Raw genomic sequence first — 20,327 nt, 5'->3', positions numbered from 1 at the left:
TAACGCTGGGTAAAATGTGATTAATTTTGCTCCCGTGTAGGACTGCGAATAACGCGTGAGATGGGGGTGGGGGCTGGGCACAAACGGCATGAGTCCAGCAGCTTAGAGAGAGAGAGAGAGAGAGAGGGAGAGAGAGAGTAGAGTGAGCAAGTACTAATGCTGTGGCAGGAAATCGTTATTTTAAATTGAGGACAATAACGTAGACAATGCCGAATGCCCCCCTTCTTTTCACGCCCCTGTGGCTCGCAGCATCGCTGATCTTTCTCGCCAGCCTCCTTCTTCCCACTTCTCATTCTCCTTCTTCCTCTTCTCTTTATTTTATATAATTTTTTTTTTTTTGTAACCGGCGGTGAATCTCTATACATAGAGCCGTGTTTTGTGTAGGCACAATACGTACATGTATAGATGGGCATATAAACTACGTGTCCTCCGACTGGTCCGAGAATCATATACCCACATATCGCCTCCGGCTAGCTTAGTAAGCTGAGGCTTGGCTGACTGCTGCTGCAGCATCTATCTTCTCAAGGGGAAGAAGAAGGAAGAGTAGGAGGCGGGGGAAGGGGGGGGGGGGGGGATTACGGAAAGCAGCTGCCAGCTAATAACCTTCCTTACTTCTATCTCGCCTCTCGTTTTCTAAACTCTTGTCCAGGTTTCGGACGGATGACCTGCTGATATTCGGTGCACCGGTCTCACCATCTCTTCCTTCTCTTCGTCGTTCGCCTACCCCCCTCCCCCCCCCTCTCGTCCTCAATCCCTCTCACTTTGGGTTGTCCTTGAGACGCGAAGCCCTGCAGGAGAAGAACAAGCGGCAAGCAGATGGACCTCGGATGCTGAATTCTTCCCGTCCTCACGGAACAGGTTTCGTCATTTTTCTTATCCCACTCTCTTGCTTCTTTTCTGCCGTCGAGCCGTGAGCTGCTTGCATGTTTCTTCGCTCCACGCTTCTATACGGCGTTGCCCTTGCTGCGCAATCTCTGCGACGGAGCAGGGAAATTTTCTCAGTGTTTGAATCAATTTTTATATAAAATAGACGTTAAAGATATAATTTTCTCCATGCATGAATTTTTTCTTGTTCCTTCTTTTTTTTAAAATCGCACATAAAATATGAGTAATCATCACATCTACAGGATGAAAATTGCGGATTTTCATTGGTTTCATTCGGCGAACCGAACGAATTTATTATTATATTATATTACGATGTGACTCTCTTTGAGCCCTGAGGTTAAATATTTTTTTACCTTCCTCATTTTTGAACTTTGTTTACATATACGTGCGTGTATCCAGGGGATAAAAAAATGCGTGTATATGTTGTATGCATATATGAAATTAAAATCGCGTATTTTATATTCGGTACAACACGGAGCTGTGTTTACCCCTAGTCCGGCAACGTGGCATTTTTTATTAATATTATTATATAATGGTGTCCAAGAATTTCATATCGCGAAGAGAAGAAATAACGTTGTTTTTACGCGTGTGATGACCGCAGAAGATTTCATCAACAATTTACACCAACGATTGTGAATCATTGTACAATGCAATAGGGTGTAACAGATAAAAATAATTTGGGATTTGCCACCGTGGCATCGCCTTAAAAGTTTGTTTAGATTAAGAGAAAGCTTCTGTCGAAAGGTGAACATTTTGTTATATGGAAGATCGTCCTCCATTGATTGTTCACTTTTTATATTTTTCTTTGTTTTTCTTCTCGAAGTTATGAAGAATAATAGGAATTTTTTTTTATTGCTAATCAAAATATCTATTTACGTCTTCAGTTGATGTTTGAGAAGTTGACAACTTTTTCGTTATTAATTCAATCTCATAAAATACTTATAATTTAATTTAAACTTTCAATTTAGAAAAATAAGATTCTCTTTAGATATATTGTTATGGTTATACGGATCGTGATCTTTCGGTTGAGTATAAATTCCAAGAATGAAACAATTCAAGTGCTAAAACATGTCTCTTTACAAATTCAAAACAACGTAAAACAAATATAACAAAAATAGTAACAAACGAAACGAGGAGGACTTTGCACATAACGTAAAATGCTCACATTTTCACAGAATCTTTCTTTTAAACCAAACAAACTTCTTGCCGGCTGTTACTTTGCAACAACCGTGTAATAGAAGAATATGCATATGTAGCCTACCTACGTGCACGATCTCAATGAACAGTTTTTCCTATCTCGAAACCTACTTTTGGTATCTTGGCTGATAAACATTATCATCCTCTATAGTTTCTCTGTTACAACACGCGTTTGACACGAGATGCGTACCCAGAGGTGAACCGCCGCGTTTCGTCAAAGGCTGCCTCAGCCTCCTTTCCCTCCTTTCCCTCCTCCTCCTCCTCCTCCTCCTCCTCCTCCTCCTCCTCCTCCTCCTCCTCCTCCTCCTCCTCCTCCTCCTCCTTTCTCTTCTCCGCCGGGTCGTCGTCATACCGACGGAATTACAGGGCAACAGTCAACCGCTGTGTCAGACGGTTAGACGAGAAGACTAGGGGGACAGGAAGAAGGAAAGCACGAGTGAGTCGTCGAGGAGACACAGGGATTGAATCGGAAACTCGATTTGCAACGCCAGAGGACGAGGAAGCGGGTGGCGTAACTTCCGTTTGAACTGCAGCATTGCAGCACCGGAGCCCGTCTCGAAACCAGCATCCCACGCGTATACCTGAAAAGATTCCCGACCTTCTCCACCGTTGATTTCTCTTTTCACCCTCATCCTTCTCCTCCTCCTCCTTCAACAGTCAACTATCACCTTCGTCAGTCAGCCACGCCGATCAACAGCGTATCCGGCATCTTTGCCGTTGCCGAACCTTGCGGCAGCTACACACGAATATATTTCTCGCAATACTTAATTACAATAGTAAAATAAAATAAATACAACAGAATTGTTCTTTGAAACATTTTTGTTAATTATTATAGCCTGAGGATGGTCGGCAGGGCCCGGCCGAAACGTCGGAAACGTTTAAACATGTTTACGTTTTCCAAATAATTAAACTCTCTTTACCTGACCGGAATTTTCGACTAACTTCATCTTCAATCAACCTCCTGGTCACGAATTTTTTCACAATACTTAATTACTTCCGGTTTTCTGTTTCCCAGCTGCGGTTCACTCCGTTCCCCTCATATGCTAACGTTTCATCTCGTTATTGTTATTATAGGAAATTATTACACCTGCAGTGGCGTTGGTAGGTGTAATAATTTTTTTTATTATAGTTATAGAGTAATGCTTGGAGTACATATTATATTCTATTGAAGGAACAATAGTAACGCACGATAAATCTTCCGGTTATCAGCTGTTAGACTCGTTTTAATTTTACTATCCTGAACCATGATGCGTATGATGGTTACGGTATAAGGAAGAAAGAAAAATGAAAAACAAAAAAATTAAGACATCAGCTCAGAACTGTGAATCAATCACAAGCGTAAATTTCACTGCATGCGGGGTAGAATAAAATCAATAGTGCGAAAATTCGTCTCGACGTGACAGCCGCGACATTGATGTACATGTATATTATGCATACATATATATGTATATAAATATATACTTATATACCTGTATACAACGTTATAGATTTGTACTAGGCGGAGTGTATGTAGGTTAGTTACTCAGTTTATACGGCGTTGCGTCGAAGAACGGTGCAGGATGGATTTAAGTGGTGGCGTGACAGCACCGTCGTGGAATCTCTTCTCCTTCCTTGGTCGCTTGCCTTGCCTGCCTGCTTTTCTACTACTCGCTTGCAACAACCTCAAACCCAAACTTCTGCAGGCGAACCTTCCTTCGAATGTATGGATACACATATACATACATACATGAGTGTGTAGAGCCTTGCCGGCCGGCAATCTAGCGTCATTACCGACATTACGGAGCTAGTTAGTCTCATTTATATTCACGGACCTCCGGACTCTACTCTGCTCTACTCTATTCTACTATACTATACTCTACTCTACTCTACTCTACTCTACTCTACTCTACTATATTCTACTATACTCTCCTCTCCTTTACGACGCGACGACTTATATTCAACACGCGACCCGTCATCCCCGTCACCTCCTCCATCATCTAACCTTCACCTGACCTCTGACCATTTCGATGTACGTAGCTTGACTGACTCTACGAATTTGTGCACACGTCAAGAATTTACGACTTTTGTTACGAAATCTTTACTTCTCCTCGTTGAAGATGACGTAGATACTTTATAGGTTACGTACCATAGACGTAGCATATATAATACGTGGACGAAGAATTCGGTCTTTTTTTTTTGTTCTGAAAGATTCAAATTTCTTTAACATGCCATTAAATTTGTAACTACTACAGTAACACGTGAAGAGAGAAATAGAAATTTTAAAGTAACCATTCTGTGCACGATTTGTAAATTTTCAAATCAATCATCTTGATTCCCTTTGTCCAGTTTGTATACATACAATGCACATACATGCACACTACATACCTATCGCTCTGCCTGAGAAGACCTTTTGCCGCATAAATTAAAATCAGATAAACCGGAAATGAGTCACGTGATTCACTCTGTATTCATGTATTGTATTCATTTATACGTACATGCATCACGTTTTAATTCCACCAATTTCGCGCGAAATCTGCTATGCAACAAATGCAGAGGACACTTGATCGTGTATAGATAAGAGTGCTGTGGTGGTTTAATCGAGCTCAAACCTTTCGAAATATTTGTAACCCAGGTTCACAAGTTGAACAAGTTGAAGAAGTTGGAATGATATATGCCGTAGCCTCATCAGAAATTTTGTAATCACCACAGCTGTTGGTGATCAGAATAAGTACATTTCTTTATGATACTCGTTTTATTATTATTACACCCATCACAAGCGGGGGTTTTTCTTCGTCGTTGGAGAACATGACCGAAATAGCGAAAAAAAATTGTCATATTATACATATTACAGTTTGTTGTAGAAATTCCATCGCGGGAATAACAATCTTATGCCGAAGTCTAAAATTTGATGATTTTTCCTTTTTTCCATCGAATTCTCTGTCTGCGGGTGCGAATTACTATTACACTCAGCGGGAATCGCGGTTCCATGTGACGTACGGTAAACACGAGTTTGCGGGCACTGTTGCTGTTGTGGTGTTGTCATTCAGTACCTCACCGCGGTTTCTTATTCTCTTTATTGTTATTCCCTGTAACAAAAGCAGTTTTATTCATTGAACGAACGACGCGGTCAATACCGCTGCTCAGTGCCGATGGTAATAATATTTGTTGATTCCATCTTATATTTCGTTGTTTCAAGGTATAAACAAAGTATAAGGAACAAAAATCAATCATTCGATCTCTCGTTGGGCGATTAGTGCAGACCGCGGCGGCAGCACCATTTCCGTCGAATGTCCATGTGTTTTACTCGAACGCCCTCATTGTGTTCACCGTTATCTGGTTTATTATCCCGTTATGCGTCGGCGGACCCGTGTGAAGGGGCGTTTTCGCATTCGCAAAAATCTACCAGGCGTCTCTTGCAGGTTTCGCGAGGTGGTTTCATCCGTTGATGCCGGGAATTTACCCCCCACCCGAAATTCTCCATTCTCTCTCTCTCTCTCTCTCTCTCTCTCTCTCTCTCTCTCTCTCTCTCTCTCTCTCTCTCTCTCTCTCCTAATGATGATTCATTCCGCGATTCATTCCCAACGCTTGGTGACCCGTCCCGCTCATTTGACATCTGGCATCAGCAGGTTGTATAAATTGGGCCCCCTTGTTCAATTAGGATCTTACCGCTGGTTATGTGTGGACAGATAGATGGATCGGGGAAGGTGATTATTAACAAAAGACGGAGATCTGCAGGTCTGATAATTTGTTGGGAGCTCGATTGCTTATTATACGTATAATGTCTAATAACGGGAGAATTCGTGTTAAATATACCTTTTACCTGTCAAAAATCATAGTTGAATAGAAGGAAAACCAGGAAGAGACACTTGAAAATTGCATCAATATCTAGCAGAATGTTTTTTTACTTCGTAGTGTTGTTGGAGAAAGGTGTTGCTGGTTTCTTTTTTATTCTTTGGAAAAACTGCTGAAACAAGTTTCTTAAACTTGAATTGAAATTTTCCTTTTAACAATTTTTCAAAAGTTAATCATTTGCCGAACGCTGTGATATGTTTTCGATACTGTTTTTCTCAATTCTTGTGCTTGTTCAACTCTCGAAACTTGCTTATTATTAAATATGTGAATTTTTATGAGAGGGGGTAAAATATCTTCTTGGAGGTTTTGTCTCGTCGAGTTTCTTTCAATATTTAATCACGATGTAATATAAAAATATTGACGACGCAATGTCGTCGTCAAAACCAACGTCGTTGACGTTGAATAAACCAATGCCGAATGGGAAAAAGGGGATAGCTTTGTCATCATATTCCAATCTATATAACCTATCGTTTTATTATCTCTCGATATCGAGAAGTCGTCGTATAAGTATGTCATTGCTGATGTCACGAGAGAGAGGGAGATAGATAGATAGATAGATAGATAGATAGATAGATAGATAGATAGATAGATAGATAGATAGATAGATGATAGATGCTGTTGCAACTTACGCACAGCACCTTCTGAAAGACAAGATTGCAGAAAGGGACCAGTAGCCAGGAGTAGGCGTCGCAAGACGCAGCACGGACTGGATTGATGTAATGCTAACGCGGTTCCAATCCAGTCCTCCCCGTAACATCTGCGGGGAGAGGGGAAGAGGAGTGTTTTTTTTAGTGGGTAAAAATCTCCACACTACCGACTATCGTTATCCGCCGTAGGATGGGCGGCGGAGTATTAATGATGGCGGTGTCTTCTGAAGATCTTTTTTCGTACCTCTTTATAAAAAAAAAAAAAAAAAAAAAAAAAAAAGATAGATAGATAGATTTAATTTATTTCACTATAGCAATATTGGAGAATATAGATATAAATAGGAGAGAGACGAATACTTGAGAAATAGATAGATTTAAAGAGAGATATTTAGATATTTATTTAGAGAGAGAGATAGAGACAACTATCGTCGACTGTTGAAATTGATAATTAACGATAAACACGCGCAGAGGTACGTATTATAATAATGCGCCCAGCGACTTCATTAGCTCTGTGCTCAGGTGGTCAAAGTTAATCCTAACTCAGTTTTCGTTTATCTCTTCACTTCGTCAGTCGGTATACCGAGAGTATCGCGTTAAAGCGCAAAACTCCGAGCCACGCGTCATCGCGTCACCGCCAGCGGTAACATACGACCAACTTTTACGTGAGTCGATCTCGTACCGGACAAATCCTGCGACGCGACTTGCACCTGTCGCGCGTGTGTGTGTACTGTATTACAAAGGATGAAATCACCCCTTTTGCCTCCCCTTTCCGATCTAATAGCCGTCGTAGATGGAAGACGTGTAAGAGCTTTCATGCCTTACAAAATGAATAAGCGTGCCGCGTCAAGCAATATTATTGATAAGGTTGAAGTTAGTAACGTTACTGCAACAATGCATATCTACGAAAATAGTCGTAATTTCACAGTTTAAAATTCTCGGAAATTCAGTAACTCGCAACGAAGCAAAACTGTACTTTCATATTTTTTTTAAACACAACTATTATTATAGTTCAAAACCGTTCTGAAATTGAAAAACAGAGATTCTTTCTCAAAGTTTCGTACGTTAACGTTACCGACTTCAACCTCGTTATTATTGTAATAACGGTTAATCTCCAGACTTTAACAGGAGCACTTCGATTTGAAATATATCTACTTTTTCACACATTATTCTGTGCCGTGAGATTTCTTTGACTCGACGTTTGCTTATTACGCGTGGAGAATACATTCGTTCCTCGTCAGCCATCCGTCGCGTCGGTGCCAATCGCTTAAAGCATCTGCAGTAAGGTATGTATCTATAATAGCAGAAATGCGATCTTCTTGAACGATGAGGTAAAAAAAAAAAAAAAAAAAGAGCAGAAGAGAAAATAATTCTCAATAATTTGTTCGATGTTCAAATTTCAAAATTGCAGATTATTCGCAAAAAGTAGAAGCAACTAAATCTAGTTTCTGTTGTCTTTCCGTCAGACTTCTTCTCAAAGTCGATTGATTGCTGTCGTTTAAAGAGAGCGTCCATCCGCCTGTATTTAATCCCCCTGCTCTCCTCTCCTCTTCCTTTTACACCCGAGAGGCTTGGGCGTGTACGCACAGGTACACATGTACATATTAGTATACGTTTCTTGTACGAAGCGTTAACCTGCCAATCGCTAGCGAAGTTTGCCTCGTGACAAATAAGCGCACCACCTGTTGGAGAACCTGCGGCACTACCGCGTCGCCGTCTGTGTCTTACCTTGGATGTAACCGGGAATTTATACTTTTCCCTATGATCGGGCACAGCTGCCTATTCCTATCTGATCGACTCAAGCTCACGTGCGTGCACCCTTCAAGAAAAGGAGACGAGTAATAAAAAAAAAAGTTTAAAAAAAATTTAGCCCATTTTCTTTGCCTCCCGAAAGATCAGCTGTTTTTTAATGCCCATATTTCTTCCGCCAACTTGTATCTCTTGTGGTAATTGTTCATACTTTATACAGTGCATAGTACGCATACGTAATGTGACTAAGATTTAGAAATTTTCCCTACAGACCTTCAGTTGGAAAAAGAACAAATATGCATTTTCTCCCCTTTCCTTGCGGTACGTCGATTTGATTCTTGGAATAAAAATAATGATTTCTTCTTCCTCTTTTTTCTTTGTCTTACCATCTTGATGTCTCGTTATAAATATTGTTTCCTCACCTATCGTCTTCTAATTTCTCATATCTTGTTCTTGAGAGAAAAGAAGATGCTGGGTAGGGTCTTCGAGTGAGGACGAGCGAATTTAGCGGTAGAATATGGATGTGTACCCGTGTACGCATATGCGTATGTGTATGTATGGCATGTCGGCAGCGGTGAGTTTCCACCAACGCAACCTGGCCAACCTTTCCTCCTCCTCCTCCTCCTCCTCCTCCTCCTCCTCCTCCTCCTCCTCCTCCTCCTCCTCCTCCTCCAGTTCCTGAACCTTCTCCTGTCGCTAATCCCAGCTCGCGTGTAAACGCGGGATTACGTGGGCTCTCATTCCGCCAGGATCCTTACCCTCCTTACCCTCTTCTCCCTCTTCGCACAACCGTCTTAAACCTCTCGGACCAACACCTGGTCCCCGCGAGTCTTGTACCTTCGCCATCCGTGTGTGTGTGTGTGTGTGTGTGTGTGTGTGTGTGTGTGTGTGTGTGTGTGTGTGTGTGTGTGTGTGTGTGTGTGTGTGTGTGTGTGTGTGTGTGTGTGTGTGTGTGTGTGTGTGTGTGTGTGTGTGTGTGTAAATAAATAAGTAAATAGGTAGGTAGGTGCTCATACACCTACTTTAATTATTATCCGCAAGTATGTAGCGCCTAAGCGCCACGGCCACGTAGAGAGTAGTTATATACTTCTGAGTAAATAATTTATAATATATGTATTTGAACTCCAATACAAATGCAATGCGAGATACGATTTCAGGCGGTTAAAAATTACCTCATATGAATTATTATTAATTGCATGGATCGGTGGTAATTATAGCTTTTTCTTCGACTTAAACATTTTACTTGATCGAAAATTTTTCAACATATTAATTTTTTTGCTAAATAAAGTTACTAATTTTCTTACCAAACTCGAAACTTGGAACATCTTTATATCTAATAATTACGTGCGGCAGACGTGTTGAAAGAATTATTTCATCAAAATATTTTTCTATCTCATTTAAAACTTTGTACATTTACGCTTATAGCCGCACTTATTATATTGCGTAAAATTCACGGCTGAGTGAAGATGTAGGGATATTGCTTCACGCGGAAATTGAGTGAAAAAAAATTGGAAATAACTCACAGCTGTATGTATTCTACAATTGACAGAAAAAAGAAAAAAAAAAAAAATACGCCAAGCTGCGCATTGATATAAGTTTGATCACGTACGAATATATTATATATCTGATGGAAATATCAGGAGGAACGAAAGAAAAAGAAAGCGAGGCATTTTAACTACAGATGAGACACCGTTATATGTACGTTATATACTACTTATTGTATAGTACATAGGTGGAGCACGGCGAGTAGTAATTGTACAGTGGAGTTTATGGAGTAAGAAGTAAGACGGAGAATGAACAAAAAAGAAACGAAGTAAGAGAAACAGAAGAAAAATGAGCGGAGAGAGAAGAAAAGCGACTCAGGTCGCCGCTCTACTTATTATACTGAGGTATACTTATGTACCTATGTCATATAGTCAACTGCACCGAGTTCAGAGATTAATTATTTATCACGTTTCTGCTTTATCTTGTTACATTGAATTTTATATTCTATCTTTCAATACCCTCTCAATAACCTAGGTAAATTTTGCAATCAACTCAAGGTATCTGCTTACCGTTTTTAATATTCTCTATGTGACTTGAAATTTTTATTTTCGCTTTGGCCGAGAGGGTTTCCATTCAGCGTAATTTCATATTTTTACATTTCCTTTATTTTTCGTTCATGCTGACAGCTTGATTAATTTATTGTTGCTTTGTTGAACTTTGAGCAAAATTTAATTATCGAGATTGCCGGCCACAGCAATTTGTGCGAGAATTTCGTTCGTTTTGTTTTTACCGAGAACAATGATTGTATTGTATTATAATTTTTATTGATTCGTTAGATTCGCGGCGGCGGCGGATGGATATTCGAATACACTTCGCAGAAATTGTTGGAAAAATCAGTTGAGCCTGAATTTTAAACGTAGAATCGAATGTAACAGTATAAAAGGTATAAGAATTGTGCATCGAGAAACTTACAGTGAGCGAATGAAAAGACGGCGACGCTCATTCTTCCTATTCTTCGTTCATTTCCAAAGTTTTCGCACATTCCATTTCAAACAATCTTCGGGCCTGTAGACTCGCGATTCTTCATTGTCTTCTTCTCAAGTTACCGTTTTCCTTCGGTATTCAGTGATGCGTATCAAGTCGGCAAAAGAACCCAAGCAGTGCAGCTAGGCATACCAAAACGCGGTGAATTTTTGGATGGCAATTAATTGAATTATCGTTGAAATATCAATTAAATTATTGAAATGCAATATTCAATTGTATCGAATTAGTCGTATTCAAATAGACAAATCAATGATCCTCGAGGGGTTGCCTCGGTTACATTTGATCCTTCGCCTATCAATTCGTCGTGTATCGTTAAATGAAAAAATATAAATACAACGTTTGCGTAGCTCATACAGGGGTATCGATTCTAACTTTGTATTTATAATTATAAGGTAACGAGGCCGATACACCTATAGTACTGTTTTAATTAAGCGGTATTCATTCATGCCGCGTTCAAAGTACATATTGTCTAATAATCGATTGATTAAGTAATCAGATTAATTTATTTCCCAAAAATCTACATATACCTGTTACGTGTAGTACGGGATGCTTATCATGATCATATTTCACGGCAAATTTCACCGTCGCTATATTATGTTTTTTCTTCTTTTTATATTGGTTTTTTTTTTCTTGGTAGTAGTGTACCGTGTAGAAGCAACTTCAGTTGCCAATCGCCATCGGATATTCGGTCCTAATTGAATCCTATTTTTCATCGAATACACATTATCATGATAAGCCTGCGATGTTGTTCCTTCTTCGATTACAGACGGTATCGCGATTACAGGAACAAGCTCGTCGGGATACGATTGCCGTACGATCCGGCTGAAATAGATTTTCATTAAATATCGCGTGACAGTTAAATTTTTCATGTGTTTATTACAGTTGACGGGTCGGTTTCCAATTCAATTTTTTGTTGTAAAATAAAACTTCCGAGTGTTCCGATTGTTCGGCGAAGCATGGTTTTTTTTCTGTATGATTACGCACTTTAATACGCAATTTTAAGTACTAACGTATTTTTTAGTAGAAAATTCGTAGGCACAATAGCCTGTGAAAATCATCCTTCCGCACGAAAGGAAACGATAACAATGCAAATACAATGATAACAATTTTGAATTGTTATTATATCGCGAATTGGATCCGCGATTTTGCATTTACCGTTTGTTTGTATAATACGCAGTGCCCGCATGCATGTATATGTATGTGTGCAGAGTTGTCGGCAAAAAAGTACGTTGTTTCATCATCATTATCATCATCATCATCATCATCATCAGCATCAGCATCAGCATCAGCAGCAGCAGCAGCAGTAGCGGCATCAGCAGGGATTATTTCTACACCTTTGGATCATTTCGAAAATCCGGAATATGGCAGGCACTTGTGAATTGGCAAGGTTCGATTTTCCTCAATCCTCAACTTTTGAAATCACCTTGAAATCTGTCGTGGCGTATTTCTGGTATTGGAGAATTTTCCTCTCGAAATTTCACCGATGAATTCATTGGTGTATACTGTAATTTTCACCTCAATGAAACGAAATGAAAAGAAAAATGTATAACACGATTATGCAAAAAAAAAATTGCTATATGTTGATTTCACCAAACATGGTGATCGTATATGATTGAAAAAATGTTGAATGGATTCGGAAATAAATGTGCTTTCACTTCCACTTGAGTAATCGTAAGCGAATTGTTGTTTCACCCCTTTTTTCATCGAATCAAAGAAACAAAAAAACACGTTTCTTTAACAAATCGTGTCTGCACGCGTGATACGTTTCTAGGACGACGGATGATGACGCTGCGTAGGATCTACGTACCAATTCGCAAATTCGCAACGTGAGCATCTATGAGTTGAGCTATATTGATAAATTAATCGTGCGATGAATCGTGTTGTTATCGAAACGATACGAATCAGTGCATGGCGTATTGTACATACATACATACATACATACATACATACATACATACATACATACATACATACATACATACATACGTGTAGCATATTATATGTATACGTGGTTGGCAAGATGTATGTACATACGTAGAATCCAATTAACATTCCAGCCTCTTTAAATGCCCACCTACCCACCTACCTACCCCCCCCCCCCCCCCCCCTCCCCACCACCCCACCCGCCCACCTACCCACCCTACCCACCTAAGTTATGCGGTATCGGGAAAGCTAATTGCATAGGTGCTTGCTGCAGAACCGCCGGACTTTACCTACCGTCTGTACTATCCGCGAAACACGGTTGCATAAAGTGGAGTAAGTGTGAGGTTATCGTACGTACAGCAGCACCGCAGATTGCGTCGACACGCATGCACTGTAGAATCGATGGTTCCGCAGCTTTCCTTCTATTTCGATCTTCTTCTTTTTCTGTTTCTGTCCTGCCGCAGAGAGCAGAGTCGATATTGTCCCCAAGTTTTAATTACACCTAATTAAATGGTAGGTATAAGTGTACGACCTCCCTACATGAGGCATGCATTATACATACATAAATTGTTTGTACATTTATGCGGAGATAAAAGGAAAACTTTTATACAATTTCAGTTTAGCACACTTTCAACATGTGGGGGACATATTTCTCTGTGCGTCGATTCAACACCAAATTTTCACTAATCTATCAGCATTCTTTCACCAATCATCTTTTAGGAGGCACTATTCTTACGTGAAATAGCTTCCTCCTAGTTCAAACTACGAAACGACGAAAGAAAGAAAGAAAGAAAGGCGAGTGGTTGGAAAGTCGCTGCTACTGGCGCCGCTACTACAACCCGCCAAATAAACTTTGAAATATTGTTGGTCTTGGCTGCCGGCGTTACCGTTGACGTGGCTCCCACCTGCACCCGTTCGCTTCTCTTAAATTATACGCGGCCTCGAAATGAAACCGGCCCAAGAGCCAACCGTATTACGTATTAAAGTACGAAACGTACGCACCGAGACCCGAACTTACCCAGGAATTTGCAAAGTTGTTACGGTCCGTTCCTCGGCGAATGAAAATATTTCGTCGAGCTTCGTCGGTTTGTTGAATACTCTTATGTTATAATTTTGCGTTTAAGGTGCAACGTAGTGCAATTCAGGCTGAGGAGATTGGAGGAAAAAAAGAAGAAAGCTGATTAAATCCAGTCGGTCAATTTATTGCACCGGTAAACATGTCCGGGATTTCTTCTTTTTCTTACACTTCTTTGTACAGGCTATTAAGCGTGTATATAGGCGCTGTTTGTAGAAGACGAACGCCTCTTCTTCGGCGCTTTTTGCTCTTCTCGTTCCTCCACCTTATCAAGAATGAGAGAGTCTGATTAAAACTACAAATCAAGACTTCGGCCGTGGTACGTTTTTCGCTATAATCGTAGAAATCGAGCTGCGCGAGCATCTTGAGTGGTCGAAGGATAAGAAAATGGGGTAAATAAAGAAGAAGGGAGAGCGGACGATGGCCAAAGGAAGAGCGGTATACTTACTTCGGCGTATCTTCCGGGTCCAACAACTTTCCCTCCCCATAGTAGCTTATTGTTAGCACCACAGTGTAAAAGATGCTACTATACGTATATGTACCGCAGGCGGAGAAGAATTCTTCGGAGGTATTTCATCCCTCGTGGGACCGGTTGGGAAAAGAAGTGAATATGAAGAACGTCGGACGAAGGACGATGAAGGTTCCGTTTTATTTGTTACACGATCCTACGGCGGCGAAGCGTGTCAGAGGCTCGGAAACGGGAACGGGAATACGAGGGTCAGGAGGAATTTGCCATCCCGAAAACCGATCCCAGCTGTATAGCGTATACATGTGATCATGTGTACATCAGGGTGTTTCACGTTTAAAAGTTTAAAAATTTTTTTAAGGGTGCATGCAAAAGTTGCTTGTTTCTAGTCCAAAAAGAAGCCTCAAAAAGACTGTGCACTGTAGTGCAGGTTTTAGGGTGTGCGGAAACGATTTTTCTAAAGAGGTGAAAAATTGATATTACCATCCCTTTAAAGCGTATTATTTCTCTTATGTTGTATAAAATACTGCATAATGACCCGAAAAAATTATCGAAAGCCCATTACAGAGAATTATCGATATAGAAGGGTCGCAAAAAATGCCGTAATGCATTTCTCTGTAAAATATAAAAGAGATAATATAAGAATGGAAGTAAAATTTTTTTGCGATCCTTCTACATCAGCATTTCTCTGTAATGCGCTTTCGATCATCTTTTTCGGTCATACCGCATTTTTTTGCAAAGTATAAAAGAGGTGATACGTGTCAAAGGGGTGTCAATATCGATTTCTCATTTTTTTTTTTTTTTTTAATTGTTTTCGCACACACCAGAATTGGTGCTACATTGCTCAGCCTTTTTGAGGCTTCCTTTTGGACCAGAGGCAAGCATTTTTTCCAGCACCCATAAGGAAATCGAATTTTAAAAAAATTTGCCAACACCCTAATATCGCACGCACATGTTATATTACAGCACACTGAAATGAAAAATATTTCTTTCTTTCCTAATTGATTCCGCGTTGAGATCCAATTAATATGCCGTCTATCTGTTCCTGTTTTATTATACATACCCTTTTGAAATGTTTTCTCGGTCCCTCCCGCGGCACAATACAGTACGAAACTGAATCTTGCAGCCCTCGGGCTCCCTTGCTTATCGCCAATTCGTTCGAACAAGAGGTAGACACAAAAGCGTAACAACGACCGATGGAAGGGCTTTCACCCTCCTAGCTTGCAATCTCCGCCGTTACCCCCACGAGCTGCGCCCTCTGATCCGCGGCTGGACCACGAAAATTAACGGTGTGTTTTCAATTTTGACAAAGAAAAGGGAGGGAGGAAAAAACAAACGAAGAAAGATGCAAAATTGAGAGAGTGGAAAAAAATCAAAGCGAAATACCCGTTCAGAGGAACAATTTAGACGATGATAAATATTCATTGAGCTTTTTTCCCGAATTTTCCGGGTTGGTTATATTATTAGCCACATTTCGGTTTATGATTGGTTGTCGCAGTAGTCGAACATTATACGCATTTCGATGCGACCGATTTTGAAAGAACGTCGTCTTTTTAGGTCGAAGCGACGAATCGAGATTGAAAAAGCTGTACGTACATTGCTACAGTTTATTCTTTTGAAATTTTCAATTTATCGACGTATTTCAAGATTATCGCAACGTAGGTTTAAAACAAACTGATTGTAAGCGAGAACACAAGGCTTAGGCTAATTGTAAGGTGAATTTCAGACTGTTAAGACTGTTTTAAAATACATTCAGAATAAGTTACACAGGTGAGTGGCGTGCTGTAAGGAATATGCTTTATACTTTATATTTATCTCAACAGTTCGTGTTGGTTTTTAAGGAATTTCGTCACGCTTGCCGAAGCGGAAAAATTTCGTGCCCACTTTCAGATTTTACTTATGGTATACGTATATATGTCATGAGGATAATATGAGAATTTTAATTAACGAGATAAAGCTGACGTTAAACGGTATCACCCTTGCCTTAGCTGCGGCTGCAACCCTATCTCTCTCTTTCTCTTTCTCTTTCTCTTTCTCTTTCTCTTTCTGTTTCTCTTTCTCTTGCGTGCCTCAGAAAATACCACTGGTCACAGGGCATTGCTACAATTAATTATGCACGCTGCTGTCCGCCATTAGGGATCAGATCAGGTCAGATTCGTTCAAGTTGGGCTCCGTTCTTGATAGCGCCAAGTTCTTTTCAGGTTTATTACAAGCGAAAGAGTAATAACGGACCGTTTTCGTTGCATACAATTATACATATTAAGGTGTCCACTATTTTGGACTTTTCCGAAATTTGACTACGAGGCCCTCTCAGATTGATTCCAAGTAAATTAATAAAAATCTCCTTCAAAGCACAGAACTCTATCTAAACCCTAAACCCTCGCGCAAGCGGGCAGCCTAGTCAAATTTCGACAAAGTCCGAAATGAAAACCTTTCTAATACGTATGCATATAGAAATAATCATATACGCGCCGAAATAGCTAAGTTAAGTATATATACTTTTCCTTCGCTCCGTATGATCCAAAAATTGTTGAAATTAAAAAAAAAAAAAAAAAAACAGCGGAGCAGAAACGATGACCGAAACAATTCGATAATAGTACGCTTTGAGACGGCTGTGCATATCGCCACTTGCATGTAACGTGTGTTCTGTTTGTAGAAGTGTTAGATATGTACGTACGTAATATAAGTGGAGGGGCACTTAAAAGGTATGTTACATACCCATCATGTGTATGCATGTATGCGTGTGTGTATGCATGTATGTATGTATACTACATGGGCGTCGTCGCTCGGCGAGAGACGCGTTGCGTGACTATACGGTAATACCTTATTTATACCTTATACCTAGGAGGACTGTAATACGCTCAAAGAAGAGAAGGAGCCAGTCCACATCCGGCTATAACTTATACACGATACTATATTTACACATACCTTATAACCACCTAACCTCTCTTATGTACATGGATATACACTCGGTATACTTACATGTAAAACGCTGTCGATGCATTCTCTCTCTCTCTCTCTCTCTCTCTCTCTCTCTCTCTCCCCCTCTCTCTCTCCCCCCCCCCCCCCACCTCTGGTAGGTACGAGAAAATACATGTGGTCAGATTTTCCTTCTCCCACCCTTTCTCGTCTTACTCAATCAATTCTTTCCAACTTGTCATTTTCTTCGCCTCTCTTTTAATTTCCCTTCTCCGTAACGTGTGCATTTGTGTAGTAGTGGATGGAGATACGCGTTCGCACGTCTCTAACATTATATCACAGTTGACACCGTGCAACAGAGTCAAAGAACTTTTTGCAATCGCCTAGATGGTTCACGTGATTTTCATTTTCTAGGAAAGATTTGCTTTTTCTTTCATTCACATTCGTTTTGAAATGCCAGTATTTACAATTTTACGAGAATCGTATTGCCACGAATGTCAAGTGGAAAACTGATTTTTTGCTGTATATAGAGTAGAGGCAGTTGCAATGAGTCAAAATCGATGTAAACACCTGTACGTATACGATAATCTGGAGTAAAAAAAAAATTGAAAGAGTCTGGAATATTTTTGGAAAATCTAATTTTTTGTAAAACGCTTATGCGATTATTTGGTAAATTCTTCAGTACGACTCTTTCATACTTCGTATTCTCAGTCGAAACAATGCGACGGTTTTTTTTTTGTCGGCAATTATAGACCTCACGAACTGTTTATCGAATCCCTTTTTGGGATATACATTCATTATTTAGTAACCTGCCACGCGTACACTGACATTTTGATCAATGCAAAATTGTGCCGCGCGTTTTTCCAAAGTACCGCACTTGTTCCATACTACAGCAAATTCGGACACATTATTTTCTTCAGGTATAAGTGATTCTACCAACGCATTTTTATGAAATTATTTATCGGAATTTATTTATACGAATTTTATTAGACTTTTTATTTAATTCAACTATTTTATTTTTATGGTTATTGGAATTGTGGGCTACTGAATATTCTAATAGGTATGCTCAATAATATTAAATAGAAAAACGTTAATTTATTCCGAGTTTTACATGTTCCTCGTTTATTTTTAAAATAAATTACTATTACTTCTATAGTAGAACACGATACTTCGAATCCCGTATCCTTACGAATAGATCGGAAAAATTACTTTCAATGGTAGAATATTTTTCATTTCCCAACGACACGACATCTATTTGAAGAATTTTCACTAAAAAGTGAAAGTTGTCTTTTTTTTTGGCTTTCGTAACGTACCCTACGGCTGTCACCACTTTACACATTATAAATGCAAAAAATGGCAATGTCCGAATGTGCCCCACTCTCCCCTAAAGTGAATTTAATATTTTTTTATTTTTTTGTGTCACACGTATCTCCATCGAATATGTGGCGAAGCTTGTTTTTTCTTCATCTTGAATAGCTGCAAAGTGATTCCTCGAAAATCGACTCGTCTGACTTTCTTTCTGTTCATTGGAAAGTATTTTACATTTGCCGTTTTTTTCTACACGTTCATTTTTTTTTTTTTTTCATTTCTTCTTATTTCTTCTTACCTGATGTGAAACTAAAAACTGAGAGGCGGAGGAGTCGAGAAGGACGATGGTAAGGGGGTAGCGGAGGGTGAGGGTGAAAATCAATGAGTGATGAAATTCTAAATAGATGTGTACGTGTGTATATCATCTCTACATATACGTATATTGGTATGTATATTGTAATACATAGTTGGGGATCGATGAATAAAATAAGGGTTGACATTTCAGAAACGTTACGGTATATGCCTGCATAATAGGTACATATATAGGAGTCGTAGCCACTGCTTTTCTTATCATTATTATTCCTTGCGAATCTGTCAGCTGCGCAAGTCAGCCGTCCAGCTGGACTGGCTCGTGTCGAAGACAGGCGTAGAAAGAGAAGTTAAGCATGAGAGTGAGAATGAACAAAAATTGAGAAGAAGAAGAAGAAGAAGAAGAAGAAGAAGCAGAACGAAGTTTGCTAAGAACGCGCGGCGTGACGCCCTCGTCAGGAAAATCATACCTTATGTATACCTTAGGTATACATATTGCATGCAATCGCAATTTTATTCAAAACCCGCCAAGTATCGCATAACGCTCCCTTTCGCATTTTTCTCTTTTTTTTCCCTTTCTTCCTTCCCCCCTTCCTTTCCTTTGGCCCTTTCGTAACCCCCGGAGGGATTTATTTATCCCATCATCGATGCGAGGAGAGATTCAATTTCTTTTTTCCACTATCACGCATGTGCACACTTTCAGTAGCCGAGGAGGTAAAGAAGTATGGGTGTCGCGATACGCAGGTTCGCTTGTACCTACACACCGTCTGCCAGACTTGTTCTCTCTCGCCTGCAGAGGTGTGCACGTGTGTGTCTACAGAATATTTGAAAGAGGATAAAAAATACCCGCCAACACACTGTGCAGCTGAATGTTTTCTTCTACTCCGAATTCGCTTTTGTCTTACTGTATGCCCACGAACGCCGCCGTATGATGTTTGCTTGAAAAAAAAGGAGAAGGCAACAGGGCGTTGAGAATGAGAAGTAACACTAAAGCCGAATGAATGAAAATAAAAAGCATAAACAAATAAAAAAAGAATAAAAAGACTGAACAGCGAAAGAGATGGTATCAAAATTTGGGCTGCGTGGGTGGCGTACGAGGCACTTCTGCAGACTGCCGACGATTGATTCTCTCCATCTCGTCACGAAATTGAATTTTTATAACCCCTTTTTTTTTATCACCATTTAACCTCAAGCCCGACGTTCAAGCGTCGGGCTTACCGAGCTACTGCTGCTGCATGCCGGATGCTCGGCTTTACAATTGAATTCGAGAACCGTTCGAGATCTATCTCTAACGTTTAATGTTGACGAGTGCGTGCTGAAACCGACGTGGCACAGAATAAAACCAAGTCATACAAAACACTCGATTATTTATATACAAGTTATGGTCCAAGTTGATGGTGTTTTTTGCTTTATTTTTTTGTTTTCGCCTTTTTTCAAACGCTCTGCGACTGCAGTTTCAGCCTTCTCATAGTGAGATTATTCGGCATAACAT

General features: G+C 39.9%; 1 protein-coding gene across 9 annotated transcripts in view; it reads left to right on the top strand.

Annotated features, from left to right (window-relative positions):
• Positions 1-20,327, top strand: part of kug (kugelei) — a 235,591-nt gene that overhangs the window by 11,595 nt on the left and 203,669 nt on the right. The window lies entirely within an intron of this gene.

Source organism: Neodiprion pinetum, chromosome 6 (genome assembly GCF_021155775.2).
Source record: "Neodiprion pinetum isolate iyNeoPine1 chromosome 6, iyNeoPine1.2, whole genome shotgun sequence".
NCBI classification, from domain to species: Eukaryota; Metazoa; Arthropoda; class Insecta; order Hymenoptera; family Diprionidae; genus Neodiprion; species Neodiprion pinetum.
Note: the sequence above shows the minus strand (reverse complement) of the source record. Positions and strands in the feature narration are given on the sequence as shown.